Here is a 20,597-nt window from a genome sequence, read left to right as displayed (position 1 = left end):
AAATCCAAGTCGGCTAAAGGACCTCTGCCCATGTGACCGGAAGGGGCGGCGCCTCTTCCTCCATAGAACAGACAGAGCAGACACGAGGAAGCTGTGGATGTCATGGCGGGATTTCGTGCAGGATTTGGATTTGGAGTGTTTTGTGCAGGATTTGCCTCTTCCTCCATAGAGCAGAGCAGACAGGAGGAGGCTGTGGATGTCATGGCTGGATTTCGAGGATTTTTGTGCAAGATTTGGGGTATTATGGGGGTCATTCTCCAAAGTCATAGATCAGGTAAGTGGGAGTCTGCCTGGGGAGAATGGGGTGGTGTTGCTTGCATGGGGCTGCTGGGGAGAATGGGGTGGTGTTGCTTGCATGGGGCTGCTGGGGAGAATGGGGTGGTGATGCTTGCATGGGGCTGCCTGGGGAGAATGGGATGTTGCTTGCATGGGGCTGCCTGGGGAGAATGGGGTGGTGATGCTTGCATGGGGCTGCCTGCGGAGAATGGGGTGGTGATGCTTGCATGGGGCTGCCTGGGGAGAATGGGGTGATGATGCTTGCATGGGGCTGCCTGGGGAGAATGGGGTGATGATGCTTGCATGGGGCTGCCTGGGGAGAATGGGGTGATGTTGCTTGCATGGGGCTGCCTGGGGAGAATGGGGTGGTGATGCTTGCATGGGGCTGCCTGGGGAGAATGGGGTGATGTTGCTTGCATGGGGCTGCCTGGGGAGAATGGGGTGGTGTTGCTTGCATGGGGCTGCCTGGAGAGAATGGGGTGATGTTGCTTGCATGGGGCTGCCTGGGGAGAATGGGGTGATGTTGCTTGCATGGGGCTGCCTGGGGAGAATGGGGTGATGTTGCTTGCATGGGGCTGCCTGGGGAGAATGGGGTGATGTTGCTTGCATGGGGCTGCCTGGGGAGAATGGGGTGATGTTGCTTGCATGGGGCTGCCTGGGGAGAATGGGGTGATGTTGCTTGCATGGGGCTGCCTGGGGAGAATGGGGTGGTGATGCTTGCATGGGGCTGCCTGGGGAGAATGGGGTGATGTTGCTTGCATGGGGCTGCCTGGGGAGAATGGGATGATGTTGCTTGCCTGGGGAGAATGGGGTGGTGATGCTTGCATGGGGCTGCCTGGGGAGAATGGGGTGGTGTTGCTTGCATGGGGCTGCCTGGAGAGAATGGGGTGATGTTGCTTGCATGGGGCAGCTGGGGAGAATGGGGTGGTGATGCTTGCATGGGGCTGCTGGGGAGAATGGGGGGTGTTGCTTGCATGGGGCTGCCTGGGGAGAATGGGGGGGTGTTGCTTGCATGGGGCTGCCTGGGGAGAATGGGGGGGTGTTGCTTGCATGGGGCTGCCTGGGGAGAATGGGGGGGTGTTGCTTGCATGGGGCTGCCTGGGGAGAATGGGGGGTGTTGCTTGCATGGGGCTGCTTGTGGAGAATGGGGTGATGTTGCTTGCATGGGGCTGCTTGGGGAGAATGGGGTGATGTTGCTTGCATGGGGCTGCTTGGGGAGAATGGGGTGATGCTTGCTTGGGGAGAATGGGGTGATGCTTGCATGGGGCTGCTTGGAGAGAATGGGGTGATGTTGCTTGCATGGGGCTGCCAGGGGAGAATGGGGTGATGTTGCTTGCATGGGGCTGCTTGGAGAGAATGGGGTGATGTTGCTTGCATGGGGCTGCCAGGGGAGAATGGGGTGATGTTGCTTGCATGGGGCTGCCTGGGGAGAATGGGGTGATGTTGCTTGCATGGGGCTGCCTGGGGAGAATGGGGTGGTGTTGCTTGCATGGGGCTGCTTGGGGAGAATGGGGTGGTGTTGCTTGCATGGGGCTGCCTGGGGAGAATGGGGTGATGGGGCTGCCTGGGGAGAATGGGGTGATGTTGCTTGCATGGGGCTGCCTGGGGAGAATGGGGTGATGTTGCTTGCATGGGGCTGCCTGGGGAGAATGGGGTGGTGTTGCTTGCATGGGGCTGCCTGGGGAGAATGGGGTGGTGTTGCTTGCATGGGGCTGCCTGGGGAGAATGGGGTGGTGTTGCTTGCATGGGGCTGCCTGGGGAGAATGGGGTGGTGTTGCTTGCATGGGGCTGCCTGGGGAGAATGGGGTGGTGTTGCTTGCATGGGGCTGCCTGGGGAGAATGGGGTGGTGTTGCTTGCATGGGGCTGCCTGGGGAGAATGGGGTGGTGTTGCTTGCATGGGGCTGCCTGGGGAGAATGGGGTGGTGTTGCTTGCATGGGGCTGCCTGGGGAGAATGGGGTGGTGTTGCTTGCATGGGGCTGCCTGGGGAGAATGGGGTGGTGTTGCTTGCATGGGGCTGCCTGGGGAGAATGGGGTGGTGTTGCTTGCATGGGGCTGCCTGGGGAGAATGGGGTGGTGTTGCTTGCATGGGGCTGCCTGGGGAGAATGGGGTGGTGTTGCTTGCATGGGGCTGCCTGGGGAGAATGGGGTGGTGTTGCTTGCATGGGGCTGCCTGGGGAGAATGGGGTGGTGTTGCTTGCATGGGGCTGCCTGGGGAGAATGGGGTGGTGTTGCTTGCATGGGGCTGCCTGGGGAGAATGGGGTGGTGTTGCTTGCATGGGGCTGCCTGGGGAGAATGGGGTGATGTTGCTTGCATGGGGCTGCCTGGGGAGAATGGGGTGGTGATGCTTGCATGGGGCTGCCTGGGGAGAATGGGGTGATGTTGCTTGCCTGGGGAGAATGGGGTGGTGATGCTTGCATGGGGCTGCTTGGGGAGAATGGGGTGGTGTTGCTTGCATGGGGCTGCCTGGGGAGAATGGGGTGATGTTGCTTGCATGGGGCTGCCTGGGGAGAATGGGGTGATGTTGCTTGCATGGGGCTGCCTGGGGAGAATGGGGTGATGTTGCTTGCATGGGGCTGCCTGGGGAGAATGGGGTGTTGCTTTCATGGGGCAGCTGGGGAGAATGGGGTGGTGATGCTTGCATGGGGCTGCTGGGGAGAATGGGGGGGTGTTGCTTGCATGGGGCTGCCTGGGGAGAATGGGGGGGTGTTGCTTGCATGGGGCTGCCTGGGGAGAATGGGGTGATGTTGCTTGCATGGGGCTGCTTGTGGAGAATGGGGTGATGTTGCTTGCATGGGGCTGCTTGTGGAGAATGGGGTGATGTTGCTTGCATGGGGCTGCTTGGGGAGAATGGGGTGATGTTGCTTGCATGGGGCTGCCTGGGGAGAATGAGGAGGTGTTGCTTGCATGGGGCTGCCTGGGGAGAATGGGGTGGTGTTGCTTGCATGGGGCTGCCTGGGGGGGAGAATGGGGTGATGTTGCTTGCATGGGGCTGCCTGGGGGAGAATGGGGTGATGTTGCTTGCATGGGGCTGCCTGGGGAGAATGGGGTGATGTTGCTTGCATGGGGCTGCCTGGGGAGAATGGGGTGATGTTGCTTGCATGGGGCTGCCTGGGGAGAATGGGGGGGGGTGCTTGCATGGGGCTGCCTGGGGAGAATGGGGGGGGTGCTTGCATGGGGCTGCCTGGGGAGAATGGGGTGGTGTTGCTTGCATGGGGCTGCCTGGGGAGAATGGGGCTGATGTTACTCGCATGGGTCTGTGTGGTGTGCAGGTCAGTGTGTGTGATGTCACTTGCGGTGGGGGGGTGCAGGAAAGTATAGTGCTACGTGTGTGGGGGCGAACAGGGGAGGGGATGAATGATGGAGTTCTGAGGGATTGATATTACTTAGCATGAGAATCTCTGCCTGGTGGTGAGGGGTCGGTCCTGTTTTTTTTTTTTTTTTTATATACATAAAATGTGTTCTCATTAATATTATTGGGGACACCTGCTGTCAGGTTGATGACTGAGCTATGACCTCTGGGAGCGAAGCAGCTTTACAACAATGTCTCCAGATCCCTGACTTTATTCTCCCCTCGCACTCTGTGCTGGTCAGTATTAGCCCGGTGGCCACTGGTGTCAGCCACTACTTGTATCCAGTTTTCTGCATGATTTTTTTTCTGTTTTATTCTAGGTATTGTGACTTTTCCCCATCCTGTGCCCCCCAGAGCAGTGACCTCCCTGCAGATGTCATTTCATCACTGGACTTCTTTTCACCAAGTGGAATGGCGGTGCCCCCACAATCCATGTGAGGACCCAAAGGGATGACACTGTGGGCGTCTGATAATGTCAGATTGATGAGTATAATTACTAAATTTGTCTCCCTCCCCCGCTCTCCGTCTCCCCCGCCCCGGCTCCGTCTCCCCCGCCCCGGCTCCGTCTCCCCCGCCCCGGCTCCGTCTCCCCCGCCCCGGCTCCGTCTCCCCCGCCCCGGCTCCGTCTCCCCCGCCCCGGCTCCGTCTCCCCCGCCCCGGCTCCGTCTCCCCCGCCCCGGCTCCGTCTCCCCCGCCCCGGCTCCGTCTCCCCCGCCCCGGCTCCGTCTCCCCCGCCCCGGCTCCGTCTCCCCCGCCCCGGCTCCGTCTCCCCCGCCCCGGCTCCGTCTCCCCCGCCCCGGCTCCGTCTCCCCCGCCCCGGCTCCGTCTCCCCCGCCCCGGCTCCGTCTCCCCCGCCCCGGCTCCGTCTCCCCCGCCCCGGCTCCGTCTCCCCCGCCCCGGCTCCGTCTCCCCCGCCCCGGCTCCGTCTCCCCCGCCCCGGCTCCGTCTCCCCCGCCCCGGCTCCGTCTCCCCCGCCCCGGCTCCGTCTCCCCCGCCCCGGCTCCGTCTCCCCCGCCCCGGCTCCGTCTCCCCCGCCCCGGCTCCGTCTCCCCCGCCCCGGCTCCGTCTCCCCCGCCCCGGCTCCGTCTCCCCCGCCCCGGCTCCGTCTCCCCCGCCCCGGCTCCGTCTCCCCCGCCCCGGCTCCGTCTCCCCCGCCCCGGCTCCGTCTCCCCCGCCCCGGCTCCGTCTCCCCCGCCCCGGCTCCGTCTCCCCCGCCCCGGCTCCGTCTCCCCCGCCCCGGCTCCGTCTGTTAAAGGGAACCTGTCACCCCCAAAATCGATGGTAAGCTAAGCCCACCAGCGTCAGGGGCTTATCCTACAGCATTCTGTAATGCTGTAGTTAAGCCTCCAATGTATCTTAAAAGATGAGAAAAAGAGGTTATATTATACTCACGCTGGCGGTCCGATCCAAGTCGCGGTCCGATCCAAGTCGCGGTCCGGTCCAGGGCCTCCCATCTTAATAGGATGACTTCCTCTTCTTGTCTTCACGCTGTGGTGCGCAGGCGCCGGGAAAGGTCAGAGGGGCCTGCACACTGCAGTACTTTGTGCTGGAGCCGCAGCGTGAAGACACGAAGAGGACCAAAACAAAAGTCAAGGGTGCTCACTATACTTAGGCAGGGGTGCTCTGGAGAAAAAGAGTCCAATATACAGGTCCTTCTCAAAAAATTAGCATATAGTGTTAAATTTCATTATTTACCATAATGTAATGATTACAATTAAACTTTCATATATTATAGATTCATTATCCACCAACTGAAATTTGTCAGGTCTTTTATTGTTTTAATACTGATGATTTTGGCCTACAACTCCTGATAACCCAAAAAACCTGTCTCAATAAATTAGCATATCAAGAAAAGGTTCTCTAAACGACCTATTACCCTAATCTTCTGAATCAACTAATTAACTCTAAACACATGCAAAAGATACCTGAGGCTTTTATAAACTCCCTGCCTGGTTCATTACTCAAAACCCCCATCATGGGTAAGACTAGCGACCTGACAGATGTCAAGAAGGCCATCATTGACACCCTCAAGCAAGAGGGTAAGACCCAGAAAGAAATTTCTCAACAAATAGGCTGTTCCCAGAGTGCTGTATCAAGGCACCTCAATGGTAAGTCTGTTGGAAGGAAACAATGTGTCAGAAAACGCTGTACAACGAGAAGAGGTGACCGGACCCTGAGGAAGATTGTGGAGAAGGACCGATTCCAGACCTTGGGGAACCTGAGGAAGCAGTGGACTGAGTCTGGTGTGGAAAGGCGTGTGCAGGAAATGGGCTACAGGTGCCGCATTCCCCAGGTAAAGCCACTTTTGAACCATAAACAGCGGCAGAAGCGCCTGACCTGGGCTACAGAGAAGCAGCACTGGACTGTTACTAAGTGGTCCCAAGTACTTTTTTCTGATGAAAGCAAATTTTGCATGTCATTCGTAAATCAAGGTGCCAGAGTCTGGAGGAAGACTGGGGAGAAGGAAATGCCAAAATGCCTGAAGTCCAGTGTCAAGTACCCACAGTCAGTGATGGTGTGGGGTGCCATGTCAGCTGCTGGTGTTGGTCCACTGTGTTTCATCAAGGGCAGGGTCAATGCAGCTAGCTATCAGGAGATTTTGGAGCACTTCATGCTTCCATCGGCTGAAATGCTTTATGGAGATGAAGATTTCATTTTTCAGCACGACCTGGCACCTGCTCACAGTGCCAAAACCACTGGTAAATGGTTTACTGACCATGGTATTACTGTGCTCAATTGGCCTGCCAACTCTCCTGACCTGAACCCCATAGAGAATCTGTGGGATATTGTGAAGAGAAAGTTGAGAGACGCAAGACCCAACACTCTGGATGAGCTTAAGGCCGCTATTGAAGCATCCTGGGCCTCCATAACATCTCAGCAGTGTCACAGGCTGATTGCCTCCATGCCACGCCGCATTGAAGCAGTCATTTCTGCCAAAGGATTCCCGACCAAGTATTGAGTGCATAACTGAACATTATTATTTGATGGTTTTTTTTGTTTGTTATTAAAAAACACTTTTATTTGATTGGCCGGTTGAAATATGCTAATTTATTGAGACAGGTTTTTTGGGTTATCAGGAGTTGTAGGCCAAAATCATCAGTATTAAAACAATAAAAGACCTGACAAATTTCAGTTGGTGGATAATGAATCTATAATATATGAAAGTTTAATTGTAATCATTACATTATGGTAAATAATGAAATTTAACACTATATGCTAATTTTTTGAGAAGGACCTGTATTATAGATAACTCCGGCACACCATAAATCTTCAGCAGTAAATGTATATTTATTATCTCAATTCAGTAGACAGCGGGATGCCATACAGAAAAGAAAAACGATCACAATTGTGGGTATCCCCAACGTTTCGGCATCAAATAGCCTTTCTCAAGGGGTATCAGTTTATTTGTGATGCGACCAACAAGGTGAAAGGCTCCCGCTTAATCTTTTCAACGTCCGGAACAAGGCTCCAAGTAAGGACAAAATGCTGCGGTCAGGTTTTGTCCTTGTCATTTTGTCCTTACTTGGAGCCTTGTTCCGGACGTTGAAAAGATTAAGCGGGAGCCTTTCACCTTGTTGGTCGCATCACAAATAAACTGATACCCCTTGAGAAAGGCTATTTGATGCCGAAACGTTGGGGATACCCACAATTGTGATCGTTTTTATTTCTGTATGGCATCCCGCTGTCTACTGAATTGAGACACGAAGAGGACGTCATCTGATGAAGATAGGAGGCTCCGGACTGCGATGCCCATCGGACAGGACTGGGACTGTCCCTGGGTGAGTATAATATAACCTCTTTCTCATTTTTTAGGATACATCGGGGGCTTATCTACAGCATTACAGAATGCATTACAGAATGCTGTAGATAAGCCCCTGATGCTGGTGGGCTTAGCTCGCCCTCAATTTTGGGGGTGACAGGTTGCCTTTAAGCACCACAATACAATTTTTGCAGCTAAAGCACAGTGGACTTTGGTAAAAAAATGTGTTTTTCTTTTGTTATTAATCTGTCTTTAATGTTTAATTCATTGTTTTGATTTCTAAAACTCTTTATTATTGATTTGTATGTATGCATACTTATATATTTCTCTTTTTTATTTCTAACTATTCATCTTGTAATAAACTTGTTTGACAGCTATGAGTTGAAATTTCATTTCCTTGCGGATTTACGTTCTATGGGATAATGGGGAAGAGACAAAAGGTCGGGGGTGCAGTAGCTCTGGTGGTGGTGAGGCGGCAGAATGGTTATTGCAGGCTGTAGGCTTTCCTGAAGAGATGAGTTTTCAGGTTCCATCTGAGGGATCCAAGGGTGGCGGATAATCGGACGTGTTGAGGCGTGGAATTCGAGAGGATGAAGGATATTGGGGAGAAATCTTGGAGGCGGTTGTGTGAGGAATAAGTGTGGAGGAGAGTAGGAGGTCTTGGGAGGATCGGAGATTACGTGAGGGAAGATAGTGGGAGATTAGTTCAGAGATATAGGGAGGGGACAGGTTGTGGATGGCTTTGTAGATCAGTGTTAGTAGTTTGAACTGGATTCGTTGTGGAATTGGGAGCCAGTGGAGGGATTTGCAGAGGGGAGAAACAGGAGTAGCGAGGAGAGAGGTGGATTAGCCGGGCAGCAGAGTTGAGGACAGACTGGAGTGGTGCAAGAGAGTTAGCGGGGAGGCCACAGAGGAGGATGTTGCAGTAGTCGAGGCGAGAGATGATGAGGGCATGCACAAGCATTTTAGTAGATTAAGGGCAGAGGAAGGGACGGATTATGGCAATATGTTTGAGTTGGAGGCGACAGGAGGTGGCAAGAGTTTGGACGTGCGGTTTGATGGACAGGGCAGAGTCGAGAGTTACCGCGAGGCAGCGTATTTCAGGTGTGGGAGAGAGCGTGATGCCGCTTACCATAATAGATAGATCAGGTAGGGGGGATACGCGAGATGGAGGAAAGATGAGTTCGGTATTGTCTACATTGAGTTTTAGGAAGCGAGAGGTGAAGAAGGAGGATATGGCTGCTAGACACTTCGGGATTCTGGACAGCAGAGAGGTGACATCTGGGCCAGAGAGGTAGATCTGAGTGTCATCAGCATACAGGTGATACTGGAAGCCATGGGACTTTATGAGTTATCCTAGGCCAAGGGTATAGATGGAAAAAAGTAGGGGCCCCAGGCCAGAGCCTTGAGGGACTCCAACAGAGAGAGGGCGGAATGAGCCAATACAGTCTGCTGTGCCTGCGCAACGACCGCAGAGTTGCCCAGATCTTCCTTACTGATTACTGGGTGGCCACCCTGCTGGATCCCTGCTGCAAAGACAAAGTACCATTATTTGTTCCGTCACTGGAGCGGGATGGCAAAATGTGTGAATACAAGCACATGCTGGTAGAGGCACTACTGACGGCATTCCCACCTGACAGAAGAAACACAACGCAGAGGAGGAGGAAGTCGCCAACGCAGCTGTGGCACCACCTCAGAAGGGAGGGTTAACATGGCTAAAATGTGAAAAAAATTCATCAGCATGACACAGCATGCATCCAGCACCACCATCTGATACGGTCTATACAACCAGGTGCCAGTGTTATAACAACATGGTGGAAGAGTACATGTCTATGTCCACACGTCTGCATGTACTAAGTTGGGTCTGCCCATTTAACTTCTTGGTTTCCAAACTGGACACATGGCCTAGGCTTGGAAGTGCCGGCATGCCCCGTGGCAAGTGTAATGTTGGAACATTTGTTTATCAGAGCAGGGGATATCACACATAGGCGCATCCACCTGTCCAAAGCCAACGTGGCCACTCTCGCCTTCATTAAAAGAAACCAGGAGTGGAGTCCACAGGACTTGTCTTTGCCTTTGGCAAACCAGACAAAGGTACCATCTGCACCCAGACATTGTTATATTTTATTTGCCATTTGTTTTATTTTGGGGCCTTACCAAAAAGGAAGAGAAATAAAATCCACCAAAATAATGGCCTGCCTCTTCCACCTACACTGCAATGTCCACCTACATCTCCTCCTCCACTAGGACATCCGACTACTGTATCTACATTGTTCTTTTTTATTTTATACTATGTTCTTTTAAATGCTGTCCCTACAAAAAAAAAAAATCCTCCAAAAAACTGTTGGATACCTCATCCCCTGCCTCTTCCACCTTCATCGCCACATTCGCCTCAAGCTCATCCACCTACTACACCTCCTCCTACATTTGGACCTATGCCTCTTTTTTCAAGATTATTATTACTTTTTATTCTCTGTTATTTTAAGTGATCTTACTATCCACATTTGTTTTCAGGGCTATTGTCCTGCTTACCCCCTTTTTGTTCTATTTTTCACCTTTACCGCTTACTACCCCCATTTTACCACGCAAAAGTACGAGACCACATTAACTGTGAGCTGGTCTCATTATGCTGGGAAGGGCCCAATAAAGATTTAACTTTTCAGCTTATTAATCAGTGAACAGCTGTCTGCTTTTTCTTTGCTGGTTATTAAAAAATGGGTGGACTCATCCAAAAAATTAATTGGGGCCCCCTCTATTTTTAATAACCAGCTACGGCAAAACAGACAGCTAAGGGCTGATATTAAAAAGCTGTGAAGGTCCATGGATATTGGCCCCTACCAACACTAATGAGACTAGTCCTCAGCCGCACGAGAAATGGAGCATCTATTAGGGTATATTTCCACTGTCAGGATGGCCGGCGGTATCGCCGCAGCGGCGAAGCCCCGCCCCCTTTCTGCGACGCGATCATGCCGGATGTGTTAACTCTTCACATCCGGGATGATCGCTCGCTCCCATAGGGCCCTGTGATATGCCTTGCGGGGACGCTGCGTCCCTGCAAGGTGTACGGACATGCTGCGATCTGAAAAGACGCGCAGCATGTCTGGAGTCGCAGGGCCGCCGCGTGCGGGTTTCCACGCATAGTGGAGACGGGATTTCATAAAATCCCCTCCACTATGCTGGAACATCTGGAAGCTGCTTGTTTGACGCTGCAGCTCTGCGCAGTGTCAAACAAGCAGCGTTTCCTGACCGTGGAAACATACCCTAAGAAGCGCTAATTCTTGAGCATCGACTCAGCTCTTCCTGATTGCATGTGTGCAGTGGCAACTGGGGTAATATATACAGCTCTGGCCAAAATTAAGAAACCACCACATCAAAACCCTGCCATGGGCAGCCCATTCTCCAGACCTGAACCCCACTGGAAACCTCTGGAATGTAATCAAGAGGATGATGGATAGTCACAAGCCATCAAACAAAGAACTGCTTACATTTGTGCGCCAGAAGCAGTGTGAAACACTGCTGGAAAGCATGCCAAGATGCATGAAAGCTGTGATTAAAAATTATGGTTAGTACACAAAATATTAATTTCTGAATAGTGATGGGGTCGAGCAAATTGGAATACTCGGGTACTCAGCCAGAACAGCGAACCCAATATAAGTCTATGGGAGACCCAAGTACTTTTACTACGATCTCCCCCGGGGGTCCTTTTAAGGTCTAAAAATGATGGAAACACTGCTCAAAAGACACAGGAACATCATGGGGATCGCCCCTGAAAAAATTCCTGACTCCTAGTTCACAGCCTTAATAATTTTTTTCCGAGATTCATGCCATTTTTCCTGGTGCCACAAAAAACACATTAAAACGAAACCAAAATGGGTTTTGCTGGCCTGTAAGGCCAAATATTTAACCCCAGGCCGAAAATTTCCTCTCCCTCTTAGGCTGCCGTCACACAAGGAGTATTTGGTCAGTATTTTACATCAGTATTTGTAGCCAAAACCAGGAGTGGGTGATAAATGCAGAAGTGGTGACGTGTTTCTATGATACTTTTCCTCTATTTGTTCCACTCCTGGTTTTGGCTACAAATACTGATGTAAAATACTGACCAAATACTGCTAGTGTGACGGCAGCCTTAGGCTTAGTTCAGACGCAGCGTTTTTGAAGCGTTTTTCAACTTTAACATTGCTTTCAACCACTACAAATGCATTCACTGGGAAATGTCATTGTAACATTTAACTGGCCATGTGGTGTGTGACACATAAGCAGACCCATCTTGTTTCATTTATAAAGGAGGGACTCTTAAAGTCACAGAGCCTATTTTTACTGGCATCAGGCGGCATTAATCTTCTTAAAGGGCCAATATGAAACAGTGGGTCTCCTAAGCTGTTGTAGCCTATGCTGTGAGTGGATGGGCTGCCAAGAATTACGACGCACCACAATACCCCTGTCATAAGATGTCCAGGGGGGACTCCTGAAAAAGTGTTGCATTGAATTCAAGGCCTGCCCTGCTACCAATTCATATGCACCCCAATAAGCCTTTGAACCCACATAGTGGATGGGCCCATGAAAATCCACTTCACAATATGCATTTTGTACTCCGTACTCCTTTGTTTTACACATTGGCGGCAAGGCCAGCCCTGCTGCATAGTCATATGCACCCCATTAGGCCTTGGAACACACATACTGGATGTGCCCATGAAAATCCACTCGTATTTTTTATGGTATGATGGTTCCCTCTTTGCAGAATTATTTACAGGAAATTTGGCAATTGTGTTTGCCATGTTTTTAACACTAAGGTTCAGATACGGCTTTAAAAAAGTCTAATCCTAGCAATACAAAGCAATTTCATTGCAAACTACAAAAATCAAGGAATATTAAGATTGAATAGTGTGAGTGCGTACATTTTTGTATATGTTACCAATAACATACAAAAGTTAATGATTACATATAAGGATTACATAGATATACTGATTACGTGTATATATGAAGATTAACTTCATACAGTCTACTTAGATCATCACCAAGAGGCTTTTAAATATCATCCGTCTGGAATATCCGAGGAGCAACACCAAGACAGAGAACCCCTTTGAGATTACCTACACTGCATGGGCGTCCCCAATTATGCAGGTATCAGCACACTGTACATGTACAGGTACCCCAGTTTTGGTATCTGTCTTAGTCATGTTTCTCTGGTCTTATATAGTGATTTACACTATGTAGTAACTCTAGTTTCACCCACACCTTCAAGTGACCAGCTTTCACGGGTGTATTAAACTGAGATATCATGGAGTCATGAGACGAGTGGCCATAAACCACTAGAAAATAAAAACCACAAGGATTTAGATCAAACCACCACAGGCAGAGTTTCAGTAAACCTTAATGTTTTACAACGACAAACAGCAAACATAGAGGCTTCAAACTGTTTCTGAAGTGAGAAAACAAACATTTATCAACATGGTGCATTATGAGCATTGTCTGTCACATTTGTAAATGTTTTACAAGACATGCAGCTATGTGATTGTCTGAATGCATTCGGTGTACAGTATTTCAATCTTGTTTACAAATCGCCATTTGTATATTCGCCATTTGTACATTTGAGGCAGCCAAAGTTATCGCTCTCAAGGAGAGAAACTAATATAGTGGACAAAGAAATATTTGTAATAAACTACTGAGCCAAACTAACATCATTGCATTATCAAATTTATATGAAGTGTATTGTGTCCAATTTACGCAACCAGGCAACACAAAAAGGAGCTTTTCCAGTGAGCTCTTTAAGGTACACAAATGTGAAGTGCTTGCTATCAAGGATGTGGTTTCACCAATGGGGGGTACCTTTTTTAAAAATATACTATTGCCATCACAGCCACCCATGCCCAAACTTCACGGGCCTATAACAATACAAAGCATGTTCACCCAGGTCATGTTGTCGGAGATAAGGAAGAGACATTGCAGGAGACAGTTAAGAATTAGGGCCAATGTAGTGGTGTGGGTCTCTGAGACTTGTAATGAAGTGCATGATCTGCCAAACAATTCCCCAAAGGGGGTACTGTCAAGGTGAAAAGATATATCTTCATACACTTTTTGTACTGTTGTATTCTTATACTGTGAAACAATAAGTTTTTCCCATCTGCTAGCTAATATAGATGTAATTGTATTTAAAATGGCTGCCAGTATTCACCTTTGCCCTACTTTTTGTCTCTGAGGAAAGAAGTATCATTTCTTCTTAAATTGAAACTTGAGGAATGTGAAGAAAGGAGGATTCGCCAGGAGACATCAGGACAAATCAGAAAGACTGAATACTAGACATATACTGCTTAAACCCCGCCCAATGCATTCCTTCTCCTAACACACAATATAGTACTGTGTATCCGGAAATAAACGCAGTTGCTGTGATCGTGGCCGATACTGGTAGACGCACGAGCATCAACTGAGATTGAACCAGCTATTTGTCTGACTCATTCTTACCCGGTACCAAATGCTCTGCTCATACTTTAATTTGGGATGACTGGTGAATGAGGGTTATTGTCGTGACGACCCCGACAGTACCTTTTTTAAAAGTACACTAGTGCCATCGCATGCCCCTAGCCCAAATATTAACGGCCTATAACAGTACTGAGCATGTTTACCCTGGTGATCTAGTGGCAGGAACATTTTAGATTGCAGGAGAGCAAGTTAAGAAGTCAGCCCAATGGAATGTCATGCCCAATTCCACAATGTGGGATCTTTTTAAAAAAACTAAGAGTGCCATCACAGCCCCCTTGGCAGGGCCGGACTGGCCATCGGGCAGTTCTGGCAAATGCCAGAAGGGTCGGTGGCAGTAGTGGGCCACTCGAGTGTGCCGCTGTCAGCACACTCCCCCCGTTGTCGGCACACTCCCCCCGTTGTCAGCACACTCCCGGCCCCGCATTCAACTATACCGGCGTCATAGACACCGGTACAGTTGAATGCAATGATGGAGGAGAGAGCGTCTGCTGACGCTCCCTCTCCCATCATTCCCCGCTCTGCCTGCCGCTGACACTGTGGGTGCGCGATGACGTCATATCATCGCGCACCTGCTGTGTGACCGGGCGGGCAGACTGCAGCTGCTGAGACCGGAGCCAGGAGCAGCAGCGCGGGGCAAGAGGAAAGGTGAGTAGACTTTGTTTTTTTATTATTACATATCAATGGGTGATAACTGGATTGTAGGGGGGGGCTGGCTGCATTACATTCTATGGGGCAGTGCTGCATTACATGATTTTATGGGGCTGGGCTGCATTACATGATTCTATGGGGCAGTGCTGCATTACATGATTCTATGGGGCTGGGCTGCATTACATGATTCTATGGGGCAGTGCTGCATTACATGATTCTATGGGGCTGGGCTGCATTAAATTCTATGGGGCAGTGCTGCATTACAGGATTCTATGGGGCTGTGCTGCATTACATTCTATGGGGGCTGTGCTGCATTACATTCTATGGGGACTGAGCTGTAATGCTGGATACAGCTGTAATTATATGTTATATAGTCGTGTTACACTCCCCTCACTTCTTGTAACCTACAATTGTACAAAGATATTATACAGTCACCAGGCGACAAGTGGGCCTGTGTGACTTCAAATGCCAGGGCTGAATTTTAGTCCCAGTCCGGCCCTGCCCCTTGGCCAAAATGCACCGTACAGAGCACGTTCACCCTGGTGATCTATTGGCAGATACAGGACAGATTGCAGGCGACTGTCATGATTCCAATGGCAGGGAATCACCAAAAGGGCAAGCACAAAAATAGGACAAGCTCTAGGGTGATGGAACCTGAGCTGACCGCGATCCTGAACTTAACACAAACACTATCAGCAGCCGGGGAACGTACCTACGGGGACTCTAGACGTCTCGCGCCAGCCGGAGAACTAACTTCCCCTAGAAGATGAAAAGCAGACCTCTCTTGCCTCCTAGAGAAATACCCCAAAGGGATAGCAGCCCCCCCACATATAATGACGGTGAATTAAGAGGAAGGCACATGCGCAGGTATGAAAACAGTTTTAGCAAAATGAGGCCCGCTAAAGCTAGATAGCAGAAGGATACAAAAGAGATCTAGGCGGTCAGCGAAAAACCCTTTCTTCAAAAAACCATCCTGAAATTACTGGGACCCATGTGCCAACTCATGGTACATGGGGAGTAATTTCAGCCCACTAGAGCAACCAGCAGCAAAGACTCATATGTATGCAAGCTGGACTAAAAACATGATAAGGCAGAACACAAAAAACAAGAAAATCAGAACTTAGCTTGTCCAGCAGATTATAGGAGCAGGTAGCAGAGGCAAACAGAGACACTCTGATTACATTGATAGCCGGCAAGGGAATGACAGGAAAGCTAGGTTAAATAGGAAACACCCAGCCTATGATGGACAGGTGGAAACCAGAGACCGCAACCCACCAAAGTCACCCAGTACCACTTGTAACCACCAGAGGGAGCCCAAAAAAAGAATCCACAACAGGCGACTGAGTTAAGAAGTAGGCCCAATGTAATGTCATGCCCAATTTCCCAATGTGTTGTCCTTTTTGGACTTAAAAAAATATTGCCAGCACAGCCCCTTTGCCCAAAATTCACTGGCCTATAACAGTACAGAGCACGTTCACCCTGGTGATCTACTGGCAGGTACAGGACAGTTTGCAGGAGACCGAGTTAAGAAGTAGGCCCAATGTAATGTCATGCCCAGTTCCCCAATGTGTTGTCCTTTTTAAAAAAAAATAAGAGAGTGCCATCAGAGCATCCTTGGCCAAAATGCACCGTACAGACCACGTTCACGCTGGTGATATATTGGTTCTGGAGGAGGAGGATTAGGATAAGGAGGAGGATAAGAACAAACAGACCAAATCTGTAAGCGTATACCCATGTTGGGTTGTGAAGAGGTGCATAAGAATACGCCTCCCCAAAAGAGAGAATGTATTTGAGGTTATGTTTTGCTGTTTTCACTTGGTGGTGTACAGAAGTCTTTCCCAATCCAGGCCTTGTTCATTTTTATAAGAGTCAGCCTGTCAGCATTTTCAGTTGACAGGCGGATGCGCTTTTCTGTTATAATTCCACCAGCGGCACTAAAAACCCTCTCTGACAGAACGCTAGCAGCAGGGCAGGCCAGGACCTCCAAGGTGTAGACAGCCAGTTCATGTCACGTGTCCAGCTTGGATACCCAATAATTCAAAGGCACATAGGAATCCCGGAGGATGTTTGCACGATCTGCAAGGTACTCCCTCACCATCTTCCCAAACATTGCACTTCTTGTGACAGTACCCCTTGCCTCTGTGCCGCCACGATGGGAGTGTCTGAGAAAACTGTCCCAGAACTTGGCCATTGTTCCCCTGCCTGAGCTGGATTGTACTTCTGTCTCTCTCTTGCTTGGAGTCCTTGGTTGTACAACAAACTCTTGAAGTCTGCTGCCAGCGTTCTCACATGGGAATTTTCTAAGTAATTCCGCTACAAGGGCCCTGTGGTACTGCAAAATTTTAGTACACCTCTCTGCCTCAGGCAGAAGAGATTGAAAGTTCTCCTTGTAGCGTGGGTCTAGAAGTGTCACCAACCAGTAATGAGTGTCACCCAAAATTTTGATAATCCGAGGGTCACGTGAAATGCAGTGCAACTTAAAGTCAGCCATGCCTGCCAGACTGCTAACAGGCAAGACTTCCGTGTCCTCATCAACAGGACGACTGACGATGCTGTCCTCCTCCTCCTCCTCCCTGTCCTCAGGTCATCCCCACTGAACAGAAGCTAATACAGGTGTGTTTGTAGTACCATCTATAGCACATGAAAGTAGCTCCTGTTCTTCCTCCTCCTCCTGATTGCCTACCAATCCACGTTGAGAAGACATGAGGCTGGGCTGAGTGTAATCCCCCTGTATGTTTCCTTGCTCCATGTCCTCGTGCTCCGCCTGCAATGCATCCTCTTTGATTGTGAGCAGAGAGTTTTTCAGAATGCTGAGAAGCGGGATAGTGATGCTAATTATGGCATCATCGCCACTCACCATCTTAGTGCAGTCCTCAAAGTTTTGGAGGATGTTATATATGTCTGACATCCATGTCCACTCCTGAGGTCTTATGTGTGGAGTCTGACCTGAAATTCGACGGCCTTGTTAATGTTGGTAGTCAACAACGGCCCTCTTCTGCTCCTTTCCAAGATATGCAGCGTAGAGTTCCAGCGCGTGGGGATGGGGGACATCACACAATAGTCAGTGAGCTGGAATCTGAAAACGCTGCTGAAGCACGGCAAGGGCGGCTGAAGCTGTAGCTGACTTTCTAAAATGGTCAGACAGACAGCGTACTTTCACTAGCAGATCCGGCAGCTCCGGGTAGCTTTTCAGAAAACGTTGAACCAAGAGATTAAGCACATGGGCCAAGCAAGGTACGTGTGTGAGCTCACCTTGCCTCAGAGCCACCACCAGGTTTCGGCCATTGTCACACATGACCATGCCTGGCTGTAGGTTCAGCGGTGTCATCCAAACATCTGACTGCTCTTTCAGCGCTGTCCACAACTCTTCTGCATTGTGCGGTTTGTCACCTATGCAGATTATCTTCAGCACAGCCTGTTGCCGCTTGGCTGAGGCAGTGCTGCAGTGCTTCCAGTTTCTGACTGATGTGTTGATTTCAGAGATGGAGGATGAATAGGAGGAGGAGGTGCAGGAGCTGTAGACTGTGGGGGCAACCCTGATTGACATAGGGCCAGCAATCCTCAGCGTGGGGAGGATGTGTTCCATCTCAAGGTCCAACTGGGTCCGGCTTCCACTATGTTAACCCAGTGTGCCGTCATTGAGATGTACCGTCCCTGCCCACAAGCACTTGTCCACGTGTCCGTGGTTAGGTGGACTTTCCCGGTAACAGCATTGTTGAGGGCACGGGTAATGTTGTGGGACACATGCTGGTGTAATGCCAGTACGGCACACCGAGAGAAATAGTGGCGACTGGGGACCGAGTACCTTGGGATGACCGCCCCGATCAGGTTGCGGAATGCTTCCGTCTCAACAAGCCTAAAAGGCAGCATTTCTAGCACAAGCAGAAGAGAAATAATAGAATTGAGGACTGTGGCCTGTGGGGTGTTGGCTGGGTATTTCTGCTTGTGTTCCAAAGACTGGGTTATAGACAACTGAATGCTGTGCTGGGTCAAGGACGTGGACGGGCTTGCTGATGGTGCTGCTTGACTGTGGGCCACAAGAGGTGCAGGGCTAGAGGCATCTTCACATGCACGGTGTACTAGGGATTGGCTTCTATGCAAAACAGTGGAAGAAGCAGTGGTGTGACCAGCATGCAGTGGTCCTCGAGCCTGGGGTTCGGCCCACAAAGTCAGGTGCTTTGCTTGCATGTGCCTGATCATGCTGGTGGTCAGGCTGGTTGTTTTGCTACCCCTGCTGAAGCAGGCATGGCAGGTGCTGCAAATGGCCTGTTTAGGGTTATCGGCAGAGTCTTTAAAAAATAGCCAGACTCGGGAAGATCTCACAGGTGGAATGGCAACTTCACTCATGTTGGTGTTACAGGGAACGGATGCACGCCTTCTGTCTGTGGCCACCACACTGCTTCTTCCTGCCTGTTGGGGGATATGCCTCCTTCCCCATTTGTGCTGCTGTCCTCGCTACGCATGTCCTCCTGCCAGCTTGGGTCATTTACTATGACATCCACCACCTCGTCTTCCACATGTGCACCTTGCTCCTCCTCCTGACTTTCTAGAAATTAGGTCTCATCATGGTCCACCTCTTGTGACACTTTCCCACCATTGCCTTCGTGTGACTGGGGCTGGTCAAAGCTTTGGGCAGCTCTACATGCGATCTCATCTTTCCCCACTTCAAGTTGACCTGCAGAGATTTCTGAATCTTGAAATGGAAAACTGAACAGCTCTTCAGAGTGTCCAAGTGTGGGATCAGTTGTCTCAGGGTACTCGGCATGGTGGGAGGAAGGAGGATCAGGGTGAGGAATATCCTGGCCTCACTCACGGCTACTCAGACTTGACCGTGTGAAAGACAAGGTAGTGGTGGTGATGGCTAAGTGACTGGAAGCATTATCCGCTATCCAACCAACAACCGTTACACACTGCTCTGGCTTCAATAGTTGTGTGCTGCGGTACCCTAGAAACTGGGACAGGAATGTCGAGCGAGAAGATGTGGGTCTTTGTTGTTGCCCACTTTCACCTTGCCCACGGCCTCATCCTATGGATGCACCATCACGTCCACTTCCCCGTCCTTTGCCTCTTGCCTTAACCATTTTAAATGGACTACTGCACTATTTCAAATGCTCAACACAAATGTCTTTATTAGTAGCGAAATAATATGTGATCAGTATGCCTGCAAATCTATGATTTTTCAAACCCAAACACCAGGCAGGCCTCAGCCTGACCTAACAGACTGTATTCATGTTTTTTTTAAGTTAATTTATGCAAAATAGTGCTGTATTGAATTTGAGTATCACACAGCCAAAAAATAAGTACACCAGCCTCCAATGCCCAAACTTGGAGCACAGAGATATATGACGGCTGTAACGGAAACACCACACTGGCAAATCTGTAGCCTTTGAATTTTTTTGATACGAAATAGTGCTGTATAGAATTTGACTATCACACAGTCAAAAAATAAGTACACCGGCCTCCAATGACCAAACATGGAGCACGCAGATATATGAGGCCTTTTTCAGTGAATTTAAAACACCAAAAAAAAGGGAGCACAAGGGTCGCACAGACAACTATGCTACGTATGCCTGACAAACTATAACTTTTCAACAGGCCTCAGTATGACAGAACAGACTGTATTTTTTTTTTTGGGGGGGGGGGATTTTTGAAAAAAATGAAGGAAAAATAAATATATAGACAGTAAATAAGCTGCAGCTGCAGGCAGTTATGGAGCTTTGGGAGGGATGCAGTGGGAGCAATGGACGCACATACAGTGCCTGCTGGCCTTGCACTGATGTGGATATGCTATGCCCTGCCTACCTAGTGCTGCAATATCGGGACCCACAAATTAGCCCTAAAAAGGACTTTTGGTTTCTGAGGAGTTGTGGATGTAAGAGTTGCAGACCTACACTCTAAAACCACGATTCTGACCCTATCTCGGCAGCAGCTCTCCCTATTCTCGCTGAAACAGGAACAGAATACGGCGAGCAGGGCGGCACCAGGTCTCTTATACTTGGGATGATGCTGTACGGCCCAGCCAATCACTGCACGACACAACAAAGATGGCTGCCGCGTTTCATGGCCTGGCAGACAATCTCTGCA

The 20,597-nt window shown here is 50.0% G+C and overlaps 1 protein-coding gene and 1 long non-coding RNA gene across 2 annotated transcripts in view; one reads left to right on the top strand and one right to left on the bottom strand.

The window, feature by feature from the left end:
• Window positions 1-13,825, top strand: LOC143808582 (uncharacterized). Its single transcript, XR_013221980.1, has 3 exons — window positions 1-274; window positions 3,773-4,062; window positions 13,591-13,825. It is a non-coding gene; the product is annotated as an uncharacterized LOC143808582 (long non-coding RNA).
• Window positions 1-20,597, bottom strand: part of CPSF3 (cleavage and polyadenylation specific factor 3) — a 60,445-nt gene that overhangs the window by 36,444 nt on the left and 3,404 nt on the right. The window lies entirely within an intron of this gene.

This window comes from Ranitomeya variabilis, chromosome 2, assembly GCF_051348905.1.
Source record: "Ranitomeya variabilis isolate aRanVar5 chromosome 2, aRanVar5.hap1, whole genome shotgun sequence".
Taxonomy (NCBI): Eukaryota; Metazoa; Chordata; class Amphibia; order Anura; family Dendrobatidae; genus Ranitomeya; species Ranitomeya variabilis.
This window is presented reverse-complemented; position numbering and strand designations above follow the sequence as displayed.